Source organism: Chelonia mydas, chromosome 2, assembly GCF_015237465.2.
Source record: "Chelonia mydas isolate rCheMyd1 chromosome 2, rCheMyd1.pri.v2, whole genome shotgun sequence".
NCBI classification, from domain to species: domain Eukaryota; kingdom Metazoa; phylum Chordata; order Testudines; family Cheloniidae; genus Chelonia; species Chelonia mydas.
Window position 1 is genome coordinate 248,586,000 of NC_057850.1, and position 23,269 is coordinate 248,609,268.

At 50.7% G+C, this 23,269-nt stretch overlaps 1 protein-coding gene and 1 long non-coding RNA gene across 6 annotated transcripts in view; one reads left to right on the forward strand and one right to left on the reverse strand.

Annotated features, from left to right (window-relative positions):
- Positions 1-1,231, reverse strand: part of LOC102931383 (sodium channel protein type 5 subunit alpha) — a 314,377-nt gene extending 313,146 nt beyond the window's left edge. For 3 of the 5 annotated variants that reach the window (XM_043541605.1, XM_043541603.1, XM_043541604.1), the window contains exon 1: positions 1,001-1,230. The gene's annotated coding sequence lies outside the window, so the exon portion shown is untranslated. Of the gene's footprint in view, positions 1-1,000 lie in introns of all 5 variants that reach the window. The other 2 variants (XM_043541607.1, XM_043541606.1) reach the window with 2 other exon arrangements.
- Positions 1,232-5,830: 4,599 nt separating this feature from the next.
- The window catches only part of LOC119565428, a 38,403-nt gene continuing 20,964 nt past the window's right edge, over positions 5,831-23,269 (forward strand). Inside the window, exon 1 of the long non-coding RNA XR_005224110.2 lies at positions 5,831-6,496. This is a non-coding gene — a long non-coding RNA (uncharacterized LOC119565428). The remainder of the gene's footprint in view (positions 6,497-23,269) is intronic.

Consider the following 23,269-nt stretch of genomic DNA (forward strand, 5'->3'; position numbering starts at 1 on the left):
CTCTGTGCGTGTCTGTGTGTTTTTAAAAGCTCAACTCCACCTCCCCCCCCCCCCCCCCCCCGCCCGACACTCAAATCCCCAAGAAAAATCCGATTTATTCCCACTGCAGCCACATTTCGGTTGCATAAATGTTGCTTTCCTTCTGCTTTCCTTCTCTCAAACTGTGCCCCCTAGTATGTCACTGTCCCCTCCCAGATGTCTTGATAAAACCATGATCACCACGCAGGAATCCGCCAGATCTCCCCATGGTTTTATTTGAATATGATCATGAGCCAAGTGGAAATCTCCATTCGGATCGGTATCTTCCAAACCTTTTTAAATATGAGTGTCTTGCAAACTGCTCTGGGGTGAATGATGCTACCACAATACACATGTGACATCCTATGTTATTTTTTGACAAATGAGATAAATACTAGGTTTATTCTTATAACATATAAGACCTATACTCCCTCCCCGGCCCCTGAAATATATATTTTTAATTCTAAATCACTGTGGGGGGGGGGGCCGGGAGGGTTCCCCTTCAAACTGACTATTTAATTTCTAACCAACTAGGTCCGACATCACATTACCGACAACATTTTTTCTGGTTTTCGTTATGCTGATGGTGCTTTTCGATCTGGAAGTAAATACGACGACAACTAAATAAAAAGTCACCCGTCAGCGGCGGAGCGGCGGCTCTCACACCCCAGCACCAGCGCTGCTGATCCAACTTCTCTGTCCTCCCCGCCACCCGCTACTCTGCAGCCCCGTTCAACAGCCCCGCGCGAAGGCGGCCCCGGGCAGCGGGCGCAGGGGGGAGAGGGGCGGGCAGCGGGGGGCTCTGTGGCGGCCCCGGTGTCGCCCAACTCTCCTGTCGGAACCATTCACCAGCAGTGGGCGCGGGGCCCCAGCGCGGGAAGGGTCCGCCCCCCGCCCCAGTGACAGCTCTCTCCTTCTCGGCCCCATCCAGAACAGGACTGATGCTCCCCTCACCACGAACAAACCAGGGAGAGACACTTACTGGCTTTATTCACTATTTCCTGCTAAACCCAGCGTCCCAGCATTGTATCCACAGACTCTGACTCCCAGCTCGGGAACTCCCCGGGGGCGGAAACTCCAGCTCATTGCGGCGGCTCTGTCCCCCTGCAGCGCTTCCTCCCCATCCTGGACGGCGCCCGCGCCACCGGCTGCATGATTTGTTCGCGCCCCGCCTGCGTGTGTGGGGCCGCGCGGCTCCCGGCCCGTCCAGCCCAGGGGAGGCGTTAGCAGGCGCCGCCCCGCGCCCGCCCCAGCCCCGCGCTCTCTGCCCGCCACCTGCCCGCGCCGGACTCTCGGAGCGCGTCTCCCAGCGCGAGCGCTGCCCGGCAGCGCCCCCTGCTGGCAACCGGCCGCTTCTCAATCAGATCAATCAGCTCCGGGCAGCGGTGCAGGACAGGCGGGGCTGCTGGAGCAAGTGTTAGGAGAAGCGGGATAGAGGGGGAAGCCGTGAATGGTGGAGGAGCAATGAGGGGGAAGGTGGGGCGCGGGACAGGAGGGAACGGTGGATCAGTTGCGAGGGGGAAGGTGGGGCGGGGGAGAGGAGGGAACGGTGGAGCAGTTGCGAGGGGGACGGTGGGACGGGGGAGAGGAGGGAACGGTGGAGCGGTTGTGAGGGGGAAGGTGGGGCGGGGGAGAGGAGGGAACGGTGGAGTGGTTGTGAGGGGGACGGTGGGACGGGGGAGAGGAGGGAACGGTGGATCAGTTGCGAGGGGGAAGGTGGGGCGGGGGAGAGGAGGGAACGGTGGAGCAGTTGCGAGGGGGACGGTGGGACGGGGGAGAGGAGGGAACGGTGGAGCCGTTGCGAGGGGGAAGGTGGGGCGGGGGAGAGGAGGGAACGGTGGAGCGGTTGTGAGGGGAAGGTGGGGCGGGGGACAGGAGGGAACGGTGGATCAGTTGCGAGGGGGAAGGTGGGGCGGGGGAGAGGAGGGAACGGTGGAGCAGTTGCGAGGGGGACGGTGGGACGGGGGAGAGGAGGGAACGGTGGAGCAGTTGCGAGGGGGACGGTGGGACGGGGGAGAGGAGAGAACGGTGGAGCAGATGTGAGGGGAAAGGTGGGGCGGGGGAGAGGAGGGAACGGTGGAGCAGTTGCGAGGGGGAAGGTGGAACGGGGGAGAGGAGAGAACGGTGGAGCAGTTGCGAGGGGGACGGTGGGACGGGGGAGAAGAGAGAACGGTGGAGCAGTTGCGAGGGGGAAGGTGGGGCGCGGGACAGGAGGGAACGGTGGATCAGTTGCGAGGGGGAAGGTGGGGCGGGGGAGAGGAGGGAACGGTGGAGCAGTTGCGAGGGGGACGGTGGGACGGGGGAGAGGAGGGAACGGTGGAGCAGTTGCGAGGGGGACGGTGGGACGGGGGAGAGGAGAGAACGGTGGAGCAGATGTGAGGGGAAAGGTGGGGCGGGGGAGAGGAGGGAACGGTGGAGCAGTTGCGAGGGGGAAGGTGGAACGGGGGAGAGGAGAGAACGGTGGAGCAGTTGCGAGGGGGACGGTGGGACGGGGGAGAAGAGAGAACGGTGGAGCCGTTGCGAGGGGGAAGGTGGGACGGGGGAGAGGAGGGAACGGTGGAGCAGTTGCGAGGGGGACGGTGGGGCGGGGGACAGGAGGGAACGGTGGAGCCGTTGCGAGGGGAAAGGTGGGACGGGGGAGAGGAGGGAACGGTGGAGCAGTTGTGAGGGGGACGGTGGGACGGGGGAGAAGAGGGAACGGTGGAGCAGTTGTGAGGGGGAAGGTGGGACGGGGGAGAGGAGGGAACGGTGGAGCCGTTGCGAGGGGAAAGGTGGGGCGGGGGAGAGGAGGGAACGGTGGAGCAGTTGTGAGGGGGACGGGGGAGAAGAGGGAACGGTGGAGCAGTTGTGAGGGGGAAGGTGGGACGGGGGAGAGGAGGGAACGGTGGAGCAGTTGCGAGGGGGACGGTGGGACGGGGGAGAGGAGGGAACGGTGGAGCAGTTGTGAGGGGGACGGTGGGACGGGGGAGAGGAGCGAACGGTGGAGCGGTTGTGAGGGGAAGGTGGGGCGGGGGACAGGAGGGAACGGTGGATCAGTTGCAAGGGGGACGGTGGGACGGGGGAGAGGAGGGAACGGTGGAGCAGTTGCGAGGGGGTCGGTGGGACGGGGGAGAGGAGGGAACGGTGGAGCAGTTGTGAGGGGAAGGTGGGGCGGGGGAGAGGAGGGAACGGTGGAGCAGTTGTGAGGGGAAGGTGGGGCGGGGGAGAGGAGGGAACGGTGGAGCAGTTGTGAGGGGGAAGGTGGGACGGCGGAGAAGAGAGAACGGTGGAGCAGTTGCGAGGGGGACGGTGGGACGGGGGAGAGGAGGGAACGGTGGAGCCGTTGCGAGGGGGAAGGTGGGACGGGGGAGAGGAGGGAACGGTGGAGTGGTTGTGAGGGGAAGGTGGGGCGGGGGACAGGAGGGAACGGTGGATCAGTTGCAAGGGGGACGGTGGGACGGGGGAGAGGAGGGAACGGTGGAGCGGTTGCGAGGGGGAAGGTGGGACGGGGGAGAGGAGGGAACGGTGGAGCAGTTGTGAGGGGGACGGTGGGACGGGGGAGAGGAGGGAACGGTGGAGCGGTTGTGAGGGGAAGGTGGGGCGGGGGACAGGAGGGAACGGTGGATCAGTTGCAAGGGGGACGGTGGGACGGGGGAGAGGAGGGAACGGTGGAGCAGTTGTGAGGGGGACGGTGGGATGGGGGAGAGGAGGGAACGGTGGAGCGGTTGCGAGGGGGAAGGTGGGACGGGGGAGAGGAGGGAACGGTGGAGCAGTTGTGAGGGGGAAGGTTGGACGGCGGAGAGGAGGGAACAGTGGAGCAGTTGTGAGGGGGAAGGTTGGACGGCGGAGAGGAGGGAACGGTGGAGCAGTTGTGAGGGGAAGGTGGGGCGGGGGAGAGGAGGGAACGGTGGAGCAGTTGTGAGGGGGAAGGTGGGACGGCGGAGAAGAGAGAACGGTGGAGCAGTTGCGAGGGGGACGGTGGGACGGGGGAGAGGAGGGAACGGTGGAGCCGTTGCGAGGGGGAAGGTGGGACGGGGGAGAGGAGGGAACGGTGGAGTGGTTGTGAGGGGAAGGTGGGGCGGGGGACAGGAGGGAACGGTGGATCAGTTGCAAGGGGGACGGTGGGACGGGGGAGAGGAGGGAACGGTGGAGCGGTTGCGAGGGGGAAGGTGGGACGGGGGAGAGGAGGGAACGGTGGAGCGGTTGCGAGGGGGAAGGTGGGACGGGGGAGAGGAGGGAACGGTGGATCAGTTGCAAGGGGGACGGTGGGACGGGGGAGAGGAGGGAACGGTGGAGCAGTTGCGAGGGGGACGGTGGGACGGGGGAGAGGAGGGAACGGTGGAGCGGTTGTGAGGGGAAGGTGGGGCGGGGGACAGGAGGGAACGGTGGATCAGTTGCAAGGGGTACGGTGGGACGGGGGAGAGGAGGGAACGGTGGAGCAGTTGTGAGGGGGAAGGTTGGACGGCGGAGAGGAGGGAACAGTGGAGCAGATGTGAGGGGGAAGGTTGGACGGCGGAGAGGAGGGAACGGTGGAGCAGTTGTGAGGGGAAGGTGGGGCGGGGGAGAGGAGGGAACGGTGGAGCAGTTGTGAGGGGGAAGGTGGGACGGCGGAGAAGAGAGAATGGTGGAGCAGTTGCGAGGGGGACGGTGGGACGGGGGAGAGGAGGGAACGGTGGAGCCGTTGCGAGGGGGAAGGTGGGACGGGGGAGAGGAGGGAACGGTGGAGCCGTTGCGAGGGGGAAGGTGGGATGGGGGAGAGGAGGGAACGGTGGAGTGGTTGTGAGGGGAAGGTGGGGCGGGGGACAGGAGGGAACGGTGGGTCAGTTGCAAGGGGTACGGTGGGACGGGGGAGAGGAGGGAACGGTGGAGCAGTTGTGAGGGGGAAGGTTGGACGGCGGAGAGGAGGGAACAGTGGAGCAGTTGTGAGGGGGAAGGTTGGACGGCGGAGAGGAGGGAACGGTGGAGCAGTTGTGAGGGGAAGGTGGGGCGGGGGAGAGGAGGGAACGGTGGAGCAGTTGCGAGGGGGAAGGTGGAACGGGGGAGAGGAGGGAACGGTGGAGCGGTTGCGAGGGGGAAGGTGGGACGGGGGAGAGGAGGGAACGGTGGAGCAGTTGCGAGGGGGAAGGTGGGACGGGGGAGAGGAGGGAACGGTGGAGCAGTTGTGAGGTTTAAGGTGGGACAGGGGAGAGGAGGGAATGGTGGAGCAGATATGAGGAGGAATAGGAGACATGAGGGAGAGGAGTGAATGGTGGAGCACCAGTGAAGCGGGAGGTGGGTTGCTAGAGAGGATAGAATGGTGGAGCAGTTGTGAGGGGAAAGATGGGATGGAGGAGAGGAGTGTAATGTGTAGCTGCTGTTAGCGGGGTGATGGGACTGGAGAGAGGAGTGAATTGTGGAGCAGCTGTGAGGGGAAAATGGGATTGGGAGAGGACTGAATGCTGAAGCAGCTATGACTGTGTAGGTTGGATGGCGGAGAGCAGGGAATGGTGGAGGAGCTATGAGAAGGAAGGTAGGATGTGAGAGCGAGAAGTGAGTGGTAGAGCAATTTTGAGAGGGAATATGGGACCAGGAGTGGAGTGAAATGTATAGCTCCTGTGATCAGGAAGATGGGACGGGAGAGAGGAGTGAATGGTGGAGAAGCTGTAAGCGGGATGGTGGCTTGGGGGAGAGGAATGCATGGTGAAGGTGGGATGGAGAAGAGGAGGGAATGATGGATCAGGTGTGAGAGGAAAGGGGGGGATGGAGGAGAGGAGGGAACCCTGTAACATTTGTAAGAGGGAGGGTGGGATAGAGGAGAGGAGTGAATGGTGGAGCAGCTATGAGAAGGAAGGTAGGATGTCAAATAGAAGCGTGAGTGTTGGAGCAGCTTTGAGGTGGAATATGGAATCGTGAGTGGAGTGAAATCTGTAGCTGCTGTGAGTGGGAAGATGGGATGGGAGAGAGCAGTGAATGGTGGAGATGCTGTGCGGGGGAAGGTGGGAAAGAAGAAAGGGGTGAATTGTGGAGCAGCTATGAAAGGGGAAGATGGGACGGAGAAGAAAATTTAATGGTGGAGCATCTGTGAAGGGGAAGATGGGATGGTGAGTAGAGTGAAATTTGCGGCACCTGTGAAGGGGAAGAAGGGATGGAGAGAGGAGAGAATCGTGTAGCAGCTGAGAGGGGTAAGGTGGGATAGAGGATAGGAGGTAATGGTGGAGAAGCTGTGTGGGAAGAGGTAGGAAGTGAGCGAGAGGCGTGAATGGTGGAGCAGTTGTGAGTGGGAAGATGGGAGGGGAAGAGGAGTGAGTTGTTGAGCAGCTGTGTGGGGGAATATCGGAAGGGCAGAGGAGTGAATGGTGAGTCAACTGTGAGCGGGATGGTGGCATGGGGGAGAGGACGGCATGGGGGAGCAGCTGTGAGGGGGAAGGTGGAATGGAAGAGAGGAAGGTCCTCAAGGAATCAATTCTGAAGCACTTGGAGAGGAAAGTGATCAGGAACAGTCAGCATGGATTCACCAAGGGTAAGTCATGCCTGGACTAATCTAATTGCCTGCTATGATGAGATAACTGGTTCTGTGAATGAAGGGAAAGCAGTGGACGTGTTGTTCCTTGACTTTAGCAAAGCTTTTGACACGGTCTCCCACGGTATTCTTGCCAGCAAGTTAAAGACGTATGGGCTGGATGAATGGACTATAAGGTAGATAGAAAGCTGGCTAGATTGTCGAGCTCAAAGGGTAGTGATCAATGGCTCCATGTCTAGTTGGCAGCTGGTATCAAGTGGAGTGCCCCAAGGGTCAGTCCTGGGGCCGGTTTTGTTCAATATCTTCATAAATGATCTGGAGGATGGTGTGGAGGATGGTGTGGACCCTCAGCAACTTTGCAGATGACACTAAACTGGGAGGAGAGGTAAATACGCTGGAGGGTAGGGATAGGATACAGAGGGACCTAGAAATCTGATGAAGTTCAACAAGGACAAAGTGCAGAGTCCTGCGCTTAGGACGGAAGAATCCAATGCACCGCTACAGACTAGGGACCGAATGGCTAGGCAGCAGTTCTGCGGAAAAGGACCTAGGGGTGACAGTGGACGAGAAGCTGGATATGAGTCAACAGTGTGCCCTTGTTGCCAAGAAGGCCAATGGCATTTTGGGATGTATAAGTAAGGGCATTGCCAGCAGATCGAGGGACGTGATCGTTCCCCTGTACTCGACACTGGTGAGGCCTCATCTGGAGTACTGTGTCCAGTTTTGGGCCCCACGCTACAAGAAGGATGTGGAAAAATTGGAAAGAATCCAGCGGAGGGCAACAAAAATGATTAGGGGACTGGAACACATGAGTTACGAGGAGAGGCTGAGGGAACTGGGGATGTTTAGTCTACAGAAGAGAAGAATGAGGGGGGGATTTGATAGCTGCTTTCAACTACCTGAAAGGGGGTTCCAAAGAGGATGGCTCTAGACTGTTCTCAGTGGTATCAGATGACAGAACAAGGAGTAATGGTCTCAAGTTGCAGTGGGGGAGATTTAGGTTGGATATTAGGAAAAACTTTTTCGCTAGGAGGGTGGTAAAACGCTGGAATGCGTTACCTAGGGAGGTGGTGGAATCTCCTTCCTTAGAAGTTTTTAAGGTCAGGCTTGACAAAGCCCTGGCTGGGATGATTTAATTGGGGATCGGTCCTGCTTTGAGCAGGGGGTTGGACTAGATGACCTCCTGAGGTCCCTTCCAACCCTGATATTCTATGATTTTATGATTCTATGAATGATGGAGGAGCAGTGAGAGGGAAGGTGGGGTGGAGGAGAGAAGTGAATTGCGGAGCAGCTGTGAGGGGGAAGATGGGATGGGAAGTGGAGTGAAATGTGCAGCAGCTGTGAGAGGGAACATGGGACTGGAGAGAGGAGAAAATGGTCAAGCATCAGTAAGAGGGAAGGTGGGATGGAGGAGAGCTGTGAACAGGAGAGAGGAGTGAATGGCAGAGCAGCTCTGAGGGGGAAGATGGTAAGGTATGCGAAAATTTAATGGTGGAGCAGGTGTGAACAGGAAGACAGGATGGAGACAAGGAGGGAATGGTGGAGCAGCTGTGAGAGGGAAGATGGGATGGAGGATAGGAATGAATGGTGGAGGAGCTCTGAGTGGGAAGATGGGATGGGGAGAGGAGGGAATGGTGCAGCATATCGGAAGGGATAGGTGGGATGAAGGAGAGGAGAGAATGGTGGAGCAGCTGTGAGGGAGAAGAGGGGATGGGGGAGAGAAATGAATCATTGTGCAGCTTTAAGCAGGAAGATGGGATTGAGGGGTCCCTGTGCAGGGAGAGGAGGAATTTGATTGGAACACATGGGGAGTGAGGAGGGTCTTGATCAACCTGGTAGGGGAGAGAGGACTGGGTTGGGCACCGAGACTTGGAATGTCAGGGGGCAGTGGACACTCTTATTTCAGAATAAGAGTGGCTTTTTTCATCTTAGCTTAGCCCTCTTCCAAAGCAACATAAAGATAAATCAGAAAAAGGGCAGTCTTATACGGGAACAAGAGCATCCACACAGGGAGATATACTTTACTGGTATAACTATAACCATTTAAATTCTCACCATACTGGTATAACTTTCCCACACAGACATGCCCTGATTGAAAGTCAATGGAATTTAGGCTCCTAAGTGTCTAAGTCCCGTCTGAAAATGGGATTTAGACGCTTTTAAAGATTTTATCCCATGTTCATGAGGAACCACAATAAAGTGTCAGGCCAGGCCAGGAGGGTTTATTGCTCTTTCCTACAGAAGAGGGGAATGACAACATCTAGCACTTTTCATAGAGTGCAAAGCACTTTACAATGGAAGGATCATTATACCCATTTTACAGATGGGGACCTAAGGAACAGGGAAGCTAAATGACTTGCCCAAGGTCACCAAGCAGGCCAGTGGCAGAGCTGGGAATGGAACCCAGGTCTCCTGAATCTCAGTCCAGTGCTCTAGCCACTAGGCATCACTGCCTTTCTGCACTGGCTAAATGTTGTGCTGATGCTGGCTTTTTTGATCATTGTGATACATATTTGTGCTGAAAATTACATGTGTGCATTTGAGGTTCCTATAGCTTTGGTACATATTTTTTGGTGCTGTAACAAAACAGAATTTGCCTCTGGAAGCCTGGCTGAGCTGCCTCTTATTATACAGGGGGGGTTACATAAAATCTTTGTGTCTGGACATTCAGGAAATTGTAACTGTGATTTCAGACAGGAGGTCTCTGGACCACCCTCTTATATTTTAGCCTCCTCACTGCTCAGCCCCCCCACATCGCTACTCATCCCAGCTTCTGTTTCCCATAGGCTGCTGCTCCGCAACTCCAATTATCCACCCAATCTTCACTCTGCCTTCCACCCCCCAGATCCTGCTTCAAAGTGACCCACCTTTTCCTGTAATCTCAACAATACCCAACACTAGTTCCACCCAGCTGAGCTTGTACCCTGCCCCACCTCCCATCCATTGACTCCCACTTGACCTCCTTCGTATTTCACCCCATCCCAGCTCTCATCCACAACACTCATTTACTCAACCATCCGCTCAGCCACCAGGATACCACTGCTGCCTCCAGTTCCTGCTCCAAATGAATGTCTCTCCTGGAAACTGCTCTACTCCTATCCCTCAGTCTTCTTGCTCCCCATCTGCAATCTCCACAACCTCCCTCCTTCTCAGCGACAATCACATGGGATCTCCGGTGAGACTCCATCTTAGTGGAAACTCATTGAGGATCATACATGACAAATTATTGCTAAAAATAATGTCAATGACATGTATACATTGCAGTTAAGAGGATGCACTTATACAGTTTTACATGCATTTTGTAACAAGATGAAGCAAATAAGGATGGAGCTAGCAGCCTTAGTCAATGGGAAATGCTGGATTGTGGGTGTAGCTAGCTGCAATGCTAAATTTAAGGGGAGTGAGGTTTGCCTACTAGCATTTTACATGCACACACTAACTTCATCCCCCCAGCAATGAGTTGATTGTCCTTCTCTTTTATTTGCCTTCAGAGTGAGTCTGGTTCCTTATACCAGAGCAAGGCTTTTTTGAGCCTCACTGCTACAAATGTTAAATTCATTTCCTGTGAAAGCAAAAAATGTGGTGTTACAATACCTCAGGTGAAATGCTGGGAGCAAGCAGAAAAGGGCTAACCTTCAATTCATTTTTCTTTAAAAATTGGGAAATTACTCCCATCCCACCCAAATAATAATATTTGTTTATTTTTGATAATGAAATGAGCTCTTTTGTTCTGACTAACCCAAATAGATAGGAAACACTAAAGTCAAATATTTACTTATTTTACTTGTAAATAGCCAAGATGAATAAAAGGTGCAAGGGAAACAGTCAGTGGTGGAGCTGAGAACAGAACCAAGTCTCCCAAGTCCAGGATCCCATCCCATAGATTATGTTCCCTATGTGTTTCATAAACTTTCCCTATAAAAAGGTACATGCTATTTGAGTGTTTCTTTTTAACTGTCTTCCCTTCTGAACATTACTTCAGCACATACAGAATATTCAGTCATAATACTGTTAATGAAAGAGCATAACTGAAGGCAGTTACTTAGACTGTAAGCTCTACTTACATTGTAAAGTGTCTGGGGCAGACACCAGCTTTTTGTTCTGTGTTTGTACAATGCCTAGCACAATGGGGTCCTGGTCCATGACAATGTCTCCTAGGCACGACAGAAACACAAACAAATAAATAATAAAACAATGTTAACTGAAACCACTTAAAAAGTGGAAAAATCAGATAAACAAAACAAATTAGATAAAATAAAAAGACATTTTCTGCCACCCTAAAATCTTTCTTCTTAAGGGAAACATGGTGGCAAGTTTTGGACACGTTAACATACTCAAAACAAGCAGCTGACATAAGCAAAATGTGTATGGTTGGGGGGGGCAAATGGATCAATTGCTGCCTACCTTCCTTCCCCCCCTTTTCTCCAAAAATGTGCCCCTGTGTTTTCCTAAGCAATCAGAGCTATTCTAAAAGGATCACCAGAAAGCAGCAATGGTGCTGCAAATATGCCAATTATTTTTCATGGAAAATTTAGATTTTTTTTCTAAATTTCAAACTAATATTTCTTAAAGGAAAACCTGAAATCCAAAAATTGAAAAATATTTGGCTTTTGAAAAACATTTGGGGTATTAGAAAGTGTTTCTGAATTTAAAAAATGGACTTTGGTTTCTGATTTTGCAATGAAAAACTGGAAAATTCTTTGAAAATGAAATTATTCTTCACTTTTTTGGTTTTGAGAAAAACATTTTCTTCAAAATTCATTTTTGATGAAAAATGGTCAGATAGCTCTAACGGGCAAACACAGACCGATAATTCATATAGATTATGAATCATTAACTATTCAGTGAAGCACAACACATAACTTACTTTTTATTGTGGGCCTAAGTCACAAGGTTTCACATGAAGTTTGCTATCACCTCAAAAGAGAAACTGTTTAAGAATCTTCCTCTAGTAGTAAGTGTGATGCAATAATTATGAACAATTCTGTGTCAAGCCAACATCTCCCTCTACTGGCTAAAGAAAATATTGCTTCTTGTGGCAGCAATTACCTTTAAAACAAAGTTTTCAGAGTAACCGCCGTGTTAGTCTGTATCCGCAAAAAGAAAAGGAAAAATCGGATGCATGAAGTGAGCTGTAGCTCATGAAAGCTTATGCTCAAATAAATTTGTTAGTCTCTAAGGTGCCACAAGTCCTCCTTGTCTTTAAAACAAAGATGAACTGCAAAGAAACAAAGGAGTGGTCATGTTTCTTTGAGCCAGAGTATGTCCTGCAGGTAAACAATAGGAAGATCCAGAAGAGCAGAACTACACAGAAGTTTAAACTGAGCTATTATTTTTGAGTTGCCAACAAAGCAGACCCCAGGAAGCAGTCAATTTTAGATACCAATGCCCCAATCCTGCAAAAATGTATGTATGTTTAACTTTACTCTCTCTGAGTAGTCTCAGTGATTTTAGTGAAACTACTCAGAATGCATAAATTTGAGTATGTGAGTAAATCTTTGAAGGATGAGGTCCTAACTCCGAACCTGTGTGCTCTGTTGTGAATGAGGGAGGGACTCAACCTGTTCACAGTGGACAGAAGCAAAACCAGAGGGTTTAAGCAGGGTTGCTTTGCCATGGCAGCGCTTTAACATCGTAGGGACCTGGCAGGGCCGCCAATTGGGGAGGCGCAAAAGGGGCAGCAAAGTTAAAGCGCTGCCCTGGCAGTGCTTTAAAGTCAGCGGTACGAGTCAGTACCAGTGGCCACTTTTTACTGGTACGGTGTACTGGCCCGTACCACCTGACTTTCACCCCTGACAAACACAGAGTAATGGACAGTCACTCCCTTGAAAAGCTTACAATCAAATATACCAGTGTTCACCCTACAGCAGAACTAACCCACTGCCAGCAACCTTCCCACACACAAGCAGTATGAACCAAAACCTTCCCATTGTTTCTTCTTTTGACGTGGCCACAAAGGATTGTGAAAGATGGTGGGTTCATGGGATGATTTTGTAGCCCTGTTTTTGGTCACTGACCAAAAAACGCTGAGAATCATTGCTCTAGAGAATTGCTTGGTTCCTTAAGTTTGCTGGGTCAATAGAACTAAATGTCAGTAGAGGCTCCTAAACCCAGTGGGACAGCTCAGATGACAACATCTTCAGCTGAGCACTGACAAAAAAGGATCAGGAAACAGAAGGTTGTACAGGACAGATAAAGGATATCAGATCATCATATCACTGTCATGCAACTAATTTTTTAATAGTGTGAGAATGCAACAAAATGGCAACTACAACTACAGGGCTAGATTGCGTAAAAAGCTGCATAAAATTCCTAGTGGAATTCAATTCCTTGCCCCATGGACAACTAGGGTTCTATTTCTCCTTTCATCTGCCTGTTTGATTTCCATGTGCAGTGGAACCCTGACATAAACTTAGCTGATATGTCAGGATGCATCTGTATCAGTTTTCAATTTCTCTTTTTTAATTAGGTATGCCCTACTAATGCAGAATCTCTCAAAGATCTGTGGGGAAATACTATAATGCCTGGATTTATTTGTTCAATCAAACCCTGAGATATAATATTAAAATGGACTGATCTAATTTAAGGCAAGGATTGATGGGCAGGGAGTGCCTGAGTGAACTAATGTGCTCAAGTGTGACGAAAATGTTCAGTGTCGTGAAATGTACAGTAGAGCTCACATTACTAAAGCAGGATGTATTTAACCCTCTTTCCCAAAGACCCCACAAAATAGCTTGCCTCCAGCAACATTCCATCAGCTGGAAAGGAAGATGATTATCAGCCTTGCACCCGAGCGCTGGGTGAAAGGAGATGCTATTACACTAGAGGAATCAAAAAGTGACCATCATCTCAGCAAGTCCAGTTGTGGATTGCCAATACTTGGCTGCATTTTAAAAGGATAGGGTTAGTGTGTCATGCTGTGCTATACTGAGAGATGTCCCACCTCCACAAACAATATCTTACTGTCTGCTGACAGGATGGATACCTGATGTCTAGGTGGTTCTCAAAACACAAGGCATGTTTTGCTGAGTAGTTGGAAATTACTACTAGTTTGTGATCAAAACCGTAATTATTACGGTGAATGGAAACAATGGAAGGGTTGAAATATAACACATTGTCCATATTTCTGCCGTGTTCCCTGTGCCACTTCAGGACTGTCAAAGGAGACAGGAGAGAAAAATGGAGGTCTTTTCCTTAGCATCAGGCTTGTTTCAGTTTCAGCTCCTCTTACTGTGGGTCAAAATTTACCTCAGATTTGCTCGGTTTTTATGTTTCTCCCTCAAAAAAGCTATGAAAAAAGTACTTTGATAACTTACTTCAATTCTTAGGTAATTCTGTGTTCATGCATCCAATCAGTTTGAAGCATCTGAATGGCACAAATATTCTCATAACACAAGAACTAGGGGTCACCAAATGAAATTAATAGGCAGCAAGTTTAAAACAAACAGAAAAGTATTTCTTCACACAATGCACAGTCAACCTGTGGAACTCTTTGCAAGAGGATATTGTGAAGGCCAAGACTATAACAGGGCTCAAAAAAGAACTAGATAAATTCATGGAGGATAGGTCCATCAATGGCTATTAGCAAGGTTAGGCAGGGATGGTGTCCCTAGTCTCTGTTTGCCAGAAGCTGGAAATGGGCAACAGGGGATGGATCACTTGATGATTACCTGTTCTGTTCATTCCTTCTGGGGTACCTGGCATTGGCCACTGTTGGAAGACAGTATACTGGGCTAGATGGACCTTTGGCCTGATCCAGTATGGCCATTCTTATGTTCTTATTAAGCCTTTAGGCTGGGACTCAGGAGATACAGATTCAATCCCTGGCTTTGCCATATTCTCTGTGGGTGACCTTGAGCAAGTTGCTTAATCACTTGTTGTCTCAGTTCCCACAGCAGAATGGAAATAATAGGATTTTCCTACCGCAAAGGGGTGCTGTGAGGATGAAGTCATGAACATCTATGTAATCGTCACATCTGGTTGTCCTGCAACTCTGTGTCTCAGATCTCTCCATCTTAGTTTTTCACCCTCCGAGATTCCTTCTTAACTTGCTGTCTTCTCATTCACATGTGGTTTCACCCCCTGGGCCTTGGATTGAAAATGACTGATGATGCTTTACATGTCAAAGACCTGTTGCAAAGTAAATATAAAACCCACACTGAAATAAATTTCCCCTTCTTCCTTGTTAGCTTCCTCTTATTTGCTCCTCACCAAGGGCAAGTCATGCCTGACCAATCTGATTGCCTTCTATGATGAGATAACTGGCTCTGTGGATATGGGGAAAGCGGTGACGTGATATATTGACTTTAGCAAAGCTTTTGATATGGTCTCCCACAGTATTCTTGCCAGCAAGTTAAAGAAGTATGGATTGGATGAATGGACTATAAGGTGGATAGAAAGCTGGCTAGATCGTCAGGCTTAACGGGTAGTGATCAAAGGCTCAATGTCTAGTTGGCAACCGGTATCAACTGGAATGCCCCAGGGGTTGATCCTGGGGCTGGTTTTGTTCAACATCTTCATTAATGATCTGGATGATGGGATGGATTGCACCCTCAGCAAATTTGCGGATGACACTAAACTGGGAGGAGAGGTAGATATGCTGGAGGGTAGGGATAGGGTCCAGAGTGACCTAGATAAATTGGAGGACGGGGCCAAAAGAAATCTGATGAGGTTCAACAAGGGCAAGTGCAGAGTCCTGCACTTAGTATGGAAGAATCCCATGCACTGCTACAGGCTGGGAAATGACTAGCTAAGCGGCAGTTCTGCAGAAAAGGACCTGGGGATTACAGTGAATGAGAAGCTGGATATGAGTAAACAGTGTGCCCTTGATGTCAAGAAGGCTAATGGCATATTGGGCTGCGTTAGTAGGAGCGTTGTCAGCAGATCGAGGAAAGTGATTATTCCCCTCTATTCGGCACTAGTGAGGCCACATCTGGAGTACTGCATCCAGTTTTGGGCCCTCAACTACAGAAAGGATGTGGACAAATTGGAGTCCAGCAGAGGGCAATGAAAGTGATTAGGGGCTTGGGCACATGACTTATGAGAAGAGGGTGAAGGAACTGGGCTTATTTAGTCTGCAGAAGAGAAGAGTGAGGGGGGATTTGATAGCAGCCTTCAACTAACTGAAGGGGGGTTCCAAAGAGGATGGAGCTAGGCTGTTCTCAGTGGTGGCAGATGACAGAACAAGAAGCAATGGTCTCAAGTTGCAGTGGGGGGGGTCTAGGTTGGATATTAGGAAAAACTATTTCGCTAGGAAGGTGGTGAAGCACTGGAATCGGTTACCTAGGGAGGTGGTGGAATTTCCATCCTTAGTGGTTTTTAAGGCCTAGCTTGACAAAGCCCTGGCTGGGATGATTTAGTTGGGGTTGGTCCTGCGTTGAGCAGGGGGTTGGACTAGATGCATACTGGCTGTTTTCAAACCATGAAGCACTATGCCAGTGTCAGCATTTCAATTTGAAGGGATGGACCCTTTTAAAAATACTTTTCTTAGGTGCTGTTAAAGTGTTTAGATACCAAATAGCATCAAGTGACCAAGTGTACTAGCTGGTGCTAAACAGCACTCCCAACTAGTGTGTTCATGAATTCACTACTCTGAATGTCTAGAAGTGAGTTCTGTGCAATTGCCCTGCATTCACTGAACACACTTCCCTGGGAGCTTGGAGCATGCAAGAATTAGAGTAGTCCCATAGAGACCTTAAATTTTGCTTCCTTTTTCTTCATGTGGAGTTTCCATTTCATTCATCAATTTCATGCCCACAGTTTCTGTTGAATTCCCCAAAGTCTATCTTAGTAGTGTATGATCTGGGTGTTACAGTCATTTCTTTAGAACAGCTGGAGTTTTCCATCCTCTTCCTCCATCCACTTTGACACAAATATGGTCATCAAGTTCCATACACACACACACACACACAAAATATTTCCCATGTCATACTGTTTAAATATGAATATATAATACTATAGTAAATGAAACAATTAATTCACACTTCTGTGGTTCTGTTGGGTAATGCTGTTTGCTAATTTGGCTCCTTAACCACTGAGGTCTGAGTATCACTGATGTACACCATCTCCAGCACTCGCTAAAGGTATGCTTCAGTATTCTTCATACAGTGCCTCCTAGTGGTCATCAACCTCCCCCACCCACCCCCTTCTGGCTTAGGGTGCTTTCCCATTGTTGTTAATATTAAATGTGTTAAGCATCTGGTCATAATTAACCTTTTTTAGTGAAGACTGAAGCAAAAGAGGTATTAAATATCTCAGTCTTCTGGGAGTAATCCTTCTCTGCTTAGTAGTGAGTCTACACTTTTCTTTGGCTTTGACTTTCTCCTAATGTATTTATAGAACCTCTTATTATCGACTTTTATGTCCGTCATACGTTCATCATATGTAATACTTTACTTAAAGCCGCAGTTCCTGGATTCATGTGATTATATGTAAGTCTCAGCTTTCCTTTGAAAAAAGTGTATAGTCTTCATAATTGTGGACTTTGAAAATGTGAACCCTAAAGACTTCAAAACCAGAAGGGAAATAAAGGAACTCAGTATTTCTTATTTTTAAAAATCTCATAAATAACAATTTACCAAGGATTGTGGTAGATTCTCCATCACTGACAATTTTTAAATCAAGATTTTTTTTTAAAAAAAATAGATCTGCTCCAGTAATTATTTGGGGAAGTTCTATAGCCTGTGTTACACAGAAGGTCAGACTAGATGATCACAATGTTCTCTTCTGGCCTTGGAATCTATTAATCATTTTTCAAGTCGAGACAGATGATTTTTTAATGCTTGGTCGTGGCAGTACTGCATGCACACACCCACAGAGATTTGCACATAATCTATAATAGCACTTACCTTAAAAGAAAAAGTCTAGTGATCATTTTAAATTATTCAATTTGGGGCCCATCCTAGTTGATTTCACTGTGTCCCTAAGAAAGTCCAGTATCTCCTGATTGATGGCTGGGGATGTGAATGTCAGGACTCCAGACCAATGAGCAATAGGTTTAGAAACCTTGGAATGGTGTGCACCCTTAACACTAACACACACACACACACACACACTTCCAAACAAGCAGAGACACTGCTACTTCCTACCTCTTTACACAGCCCTCCCCTCCCCAGAACCTTCAGCATAACCTCTGCCCCTTCCTCCAGATAAAGAACCCCTACACACTTACCCTCAGCAGCTGGTAGAACAAAGATCCCCTTACTCCAGCCTCTGCACACTGGAGCAATGTAGAGGGGTCCTAAACTATCCAATTGTAGCCAAAGGAGCAGTCCCACTGGTGCAGACACTGTGGAAGATAACCATATGCTGTCCTATGAGGATCCCCTTGCAAGCCATCCTGTAGGCGGTGTGCTGGGGAGCAGGCCTGGAGATGAAAATGGCGTATTAGGGATGGGACCACAGCATTACAAGGATTCCAAGTGGCAATGCAGCCTGCATGGCAGCCCAGAGAAGCAGCTGTACCTTAGGGTATGTCTACACTAAGAAATTAGGTCGAATTTATAGAAGTTGGTTTTGTAGAAAGCGTTTTTATACAGTCGATTGTGTGTGTCCCCACACAAATGATCTAAGTGCATGTAGTCAGCCGAGTGTGTCCACAGTACCGAGGCAACCATCGACTTCCGGAGCGTTGCCCTGTGGGTAGCTATCCCACAGTTCCCACAGTCTCTGCCACCCATTTGAATTCTGGGTAGAAATCCTAGTGCCTGATGGGTCTAAAACATTGTCGCGGGTGGTTCTGGGTACATATCGTCAGGTCCCCCTTCCCTCCCTCCTTCCATGAAAGCAATGGCAGACAATCGTTTTGCGCCTTTTTTCTTGAGTTACCTGTGCAGACGCCATACCACGGCAAGCATGGAGCCCACTCAGCGAACTGTCACCGTATGTCTCCTGGGTGCTGGCAGACGTGGTACTGCATTGCTACACAGCAGCAGTTTATTGCCTTTTGGCAGCAGACAGTGCAGTATGATGGGTGGCCATCGTCGACGTAGTCCTGGGTGCTCTTTTAACCGACCTCGATGAGATCAGGGGCGCCTGGGCAAACATGGGAGAGACTCAGCCAGGTCATTTAAGTTTTGTCTCATGGTGATTCAGTCCTACCGGCAGTGCACTGTCTTTTAATCAGCAGCCAGCAGAAGACAATGGCCAGCAGTTATACTGCACTGTCTTCTGCCGAGCACCCAGGAGATGACAATGGCTAGCAGTTGTACTGCACAGTCTGCTGCCAGCAAGATGTATAAAGATAGATGAAGTGGATCAAAACAAGAAATAGACCAGATTTGTTTTGTATTCATTTTCTCCTCCCTCCCTCCGTAAAATCAACGGCCTGCTAAACCCAGTTTTTAATTCTATCCTTGAGGTTTTGAGTTCTATCCTTGAAGGGGCCATTCTGTTTCTCGCAAAGCCACTCCCTTTGTTGATTTTAATTCCCTGTAAGCCAACCCTGTAAGCCATGTCGTCAATCACCCCTCCCTCCGTCAGAGCAACGGCAGACAATCGTTCCGCGCCTTTTTTCTGTGCAGATGCCATACCACGGCAAGCATGGAGCCCGCTCAGATCACTTTGGCTATTAGGAGCACATTAAACACCACATGCATCATCCAGCAGTATATGCAGCATCAGAACCTGGCAAAGCGAAACCGGGTGAATAGGCAACGTCAGTGCGGTGACGAGAGTGATGAGGACATGGACACAGACTTCTCTCAAAGCACGGGCCCTGGCAATGTGGGCATCACGGTACTAATGGGGCAGGTTCATGCGGTGGAACGCTGATTCTGGGCTCAGGAAACAAGCACAGATTGGTGGGACCACACAGTGTTGCAGGTCTGGGGGGATTCCCAGTGGCTCCGAAACTTTCGCATGCATAAGGGCACTTTCATGGAACATTGTGACTTGCTTTTCCCTGCCCTGAGGCACAAGAATAGCAAGATGAGAGCAACCCTCACAGTTGAGAAGCGAGTGGCAATAGCCCTGTGGAAGCTTGCAATACCAGACAGCTACCGGTCAGTCGGGAATCAATTTGGAGTGGGAAGATGTACTGTGGGGGCTGCTGTGATGCAAGTAGCCAATACAATCAAAGATCTGTTGATATCAAGGGTAGTGACCCTAAGAAATGTGCAGGTCATAGTGGATGGCTTTGATGCAATGGGATTCCCTAACTGTGGTGGGGCCATAGACGGAACCCATATCCCTGTCTTGGCACCGAAGCACCAAGCCGGCGAGTACATAAACCACAAGGGGTACTTTTCAATAGTGCTGCAAGCACTGTTGGATCACAAGGGACATTTCACAACGTGGGATGGCCGGGAAAGGTACATGACACTCGCATCTTCAGGAACTCTGGTCTGTTTGAACAGCTGCAGGAAGGGACTTTATTCCCAGACCAGAAAATAACCGTTGGGGATGTTGAAATGCCTATAGTTATCCTTGGGGACCCAGCCTACCCCTTAATGCCATGGCAGCCTGGACAGTAGTCAGGAGCTGTTCAATTACAGGCTGAGCAAGTGCAGAATGGTGGTAGAATGTGCATTTGGATGTTTAAAAGCGCGCTGGCGCAGTTTACTGACTCAGTTAGACCTCAGCAAAACCAATATTCCCACTGTTATTACTGCTTGCTGTGGGCTCCACAATATCTGTGACAAGGGGGAGACATTTATGGCAGGGTGGGAGGTTGAGGCAACCTGGCTGCTGGTTATGCAAAGCCAGACACCAGGGTGGTTAGAAGAGCACAGGAGGGTGCGGTGCGCGTCAGAGAAGCTTTGAAAACCAGTTTCATGACTGGCCAGGCTACGGTTGTGAAAATTCTGTTTGTTTCTCCTTGATGAAACTCCCCCAGCCCTTGGTTCACTCTACTTCCCTGTAAGCTAACCACCCTCCCCTCCTCCCTTCAATCACCGCTTGCAGAGGCAATAAAGTTATTGTTGCTTCACATTCATGCATTCTTTATTAATTCATCACACAAATAGGGGGATAAGTACCAAGGTACCCCAGGAGGGGTGGTGGAGGAGAGAAGCACCAGGAGGGGTGGTGGAGGAGGGAAGGACAAGGCCACTCAGCACTTTAAAAGTTTAAAACTTTAAAACTTATTGAATGCCAGCCTTCTGTTGCTTGGGCAATCCTCTGGGGTGGAGTGGCTGGGTGGCCAGAGGCTATGGAACCGCGTTCTTGGGTGTCTGGGTGAGGAGGCTATGGGAGGAGGGCAGTTGGTTACACAGGGGCTGTAGCGGCGCTCTGTGCTCCTGCTGCCTTTCCTGCAGCTCAGCCATACGCTGGAGCATATTAGTTTGATCCTCCAGCAGCCTCAGCATTGAATCCTGCCTCCTCTCATCATGCTGCTGCCACCTTTCAGTTTCAGCCCTCTCTTCAGCCCGCCACCTCTCCTCCCGGTCATTTTGTGCTTTCCTGCACTCTGACATTGTCTGCCTCCACGCATTCATCTGTGCTCTGGCAATGTGGGAGGACAGCACGGTAAACCTTGCTGTTAACATTACATACATAGCACATGTGCTTTCGTTTCAAGGTTGCATTTTGCCTCCTCCCACCATGTGGCTAGCCCCTCATCCCTCCTCCCTCCCTGTGGCTAACAGCGGGGAACATTTCTGTTCAGCTACAGGCAAACAGCCCAGCAGGAACGGGCACCTCTGAATGTCCCCTTAAGAAAAGCACCCTATTTCAACCAGGTGACCATGAATGATATCACTCTCCTGAGGATAACACAGAGAGATTAAGAACGGATGTTGTTTGAACGCCAGCAAATATACACTGCAATGCTTTGTTCTACAATGATTCCCGAGTATGTGCTACTGGCCTGGAGTAGTAAAGTGTCCTACCATGGTGGACGGAATAAGGCTGCCCTCCCCAGAAATCTTTTGCAAAGGCTTTGGGAGTACATCCAGGAGAGCCGCGAATGCCAGGGCAAATTAATCATTAAACATGCTTGCTTTTAAACCATGTATAGTATTTTAAAAGGTACACTCACCAGAGGTCCCTTCGCCACCTGGCGGGTCCTGGAGGCAGCCTTGGGTGGGTTCGGGGGGTACTGGCTCCAGGTCCAGGGTGAGAAACAATTCTTGGCTGTCGGGAAAACCGGTTTCTCCGCTTGCTTGCTGTAAGCTATCTACAACCTCATCATCATCTTCCTCGTCCCCAAAACCTGCTTCCGTGTTGCCTCCATCTCCATTGAAGGAGTCAAACAATGTGGCTGGGGTTGTGGTGGCTGAACCCCTTAAAATGGCATGCAGCTCATCACAGAAGCGGAATGTTTGGGGCTCTGACCCGGAGCGGCCGTTCGCCTCTCTGTTTTTTTGGTAGGCTTGCCTCAGCTCCTTGAGTTTCATGCGGCACTGCTTCGGGTCCCTGTTATGGCCTCTGTCCTTCATGCCCTGGGAGATTTTGACAAATGTTTCGGCATTTTGAAAACTGGAATGTAGTTCTGATAGCACGGATTCCTCTCCCCATACAGCGATTAGATCCCGCACCTCCCGTTTGGTCCATGCTGGAGCTCTTTTGCAATTCTGGGACTCCATCATGGTCACTTCTGCTGATGAGCTCTGCATGGTCACCTGCAGCTTGCCACGCAGGCCAAACAGGAAATTGAAATTCAAAAGTTCGCGGGCCTTTTCCTGTCTATCTGGCCAGTGCATCTGAGTCGAGAGTGCTGTCCAGAGCGGTCACAATGGAGCACTCTGGGATAGCTCCCGGAGGTCAATACCGTCTAGTTGTGTCCACAGTACCCCAAATTTGACCCGGCAAGGCCGATTTCAGCGCTAATCCCCTTGTCGGGGGTGGAGTAAGGAAATCGATTTTAAGAACACTTGAAGTCGAAAAAAAGGGCTTCGTCGTCTGGACGGGTGCAGGGTTAAATCAATTTAATGCTGCTAAATTCAACCTCAACGCCTAGTGTAGACCAAGGCTTAGATCAGCCCACAGGGTTGTCTAAGATACGTTGGGGGCCACTCCCGCCACTGAAGCAGCCCAGGAGTGGGAGGGTGCAAAGGTGGCTTTAAAGCTACTTAGTCCAGGGGTTCTTAACTTTTTCTTGCTGAGGCTCCACTCAACATGCTATAAAAACACCAGGGCCTGGCAGGGGTTGGGGGGAAGAGGGGCACTGTGGGCTTTGGGCCGCGGGTGGGGGAAATCCTTGGGCATAGGCATAGTTTTACTTCTATTTTGAGGGGGGCGCAACGGCTGGTGAGGCTCAAGCAGGCTCTGCACAGCAGGGTCCATGAGGGAGCGCCACCTCCACCCCCTGACTCACTCAGGAGGCCACATAGCCTGTCTGGGCTGTGTGGGGATGCAACCAAAAAATATAACCCAAAGAGGGGACTCAATTCAAAAAGTTTGAAAACCACTCAGGGTGCAGGGAGGGAGTATTTCGGGGCTGTGTGCAGGCAGGGGAGTAGCTCAGGGTGCAAGAAGGGAGTAGCTAGGGGCTATGTACGGGCATGGAGGGCTCCCAATGCGGCTCCCAGCTTCAGCGGGGGGGGGGAGTGGCTCTGGGGCTCCCGGCTTGAGCCCCCTGCTGCTTCTGGCTTGGGAGGGGGAGGTTTGCCAGCTTCAGCCCCACATCACTCCCGGCTTCGGGGGCTTGGGGGCGCCAGCTTCACCTCCATGCTGCTCCTGGCTGGGGTGGGTGGGCCGCCAGCTTCAGCCCTGTGCCACTCCCGGCTGGGGCAGGGGTTGGGGTTGCCAACTTTCTAATTGCACAAAACTGCACACCCTATCCCCGCCCCTTCCCCGAGGCCCTGCTCCCCACTCACTACATTTCCCCACCCT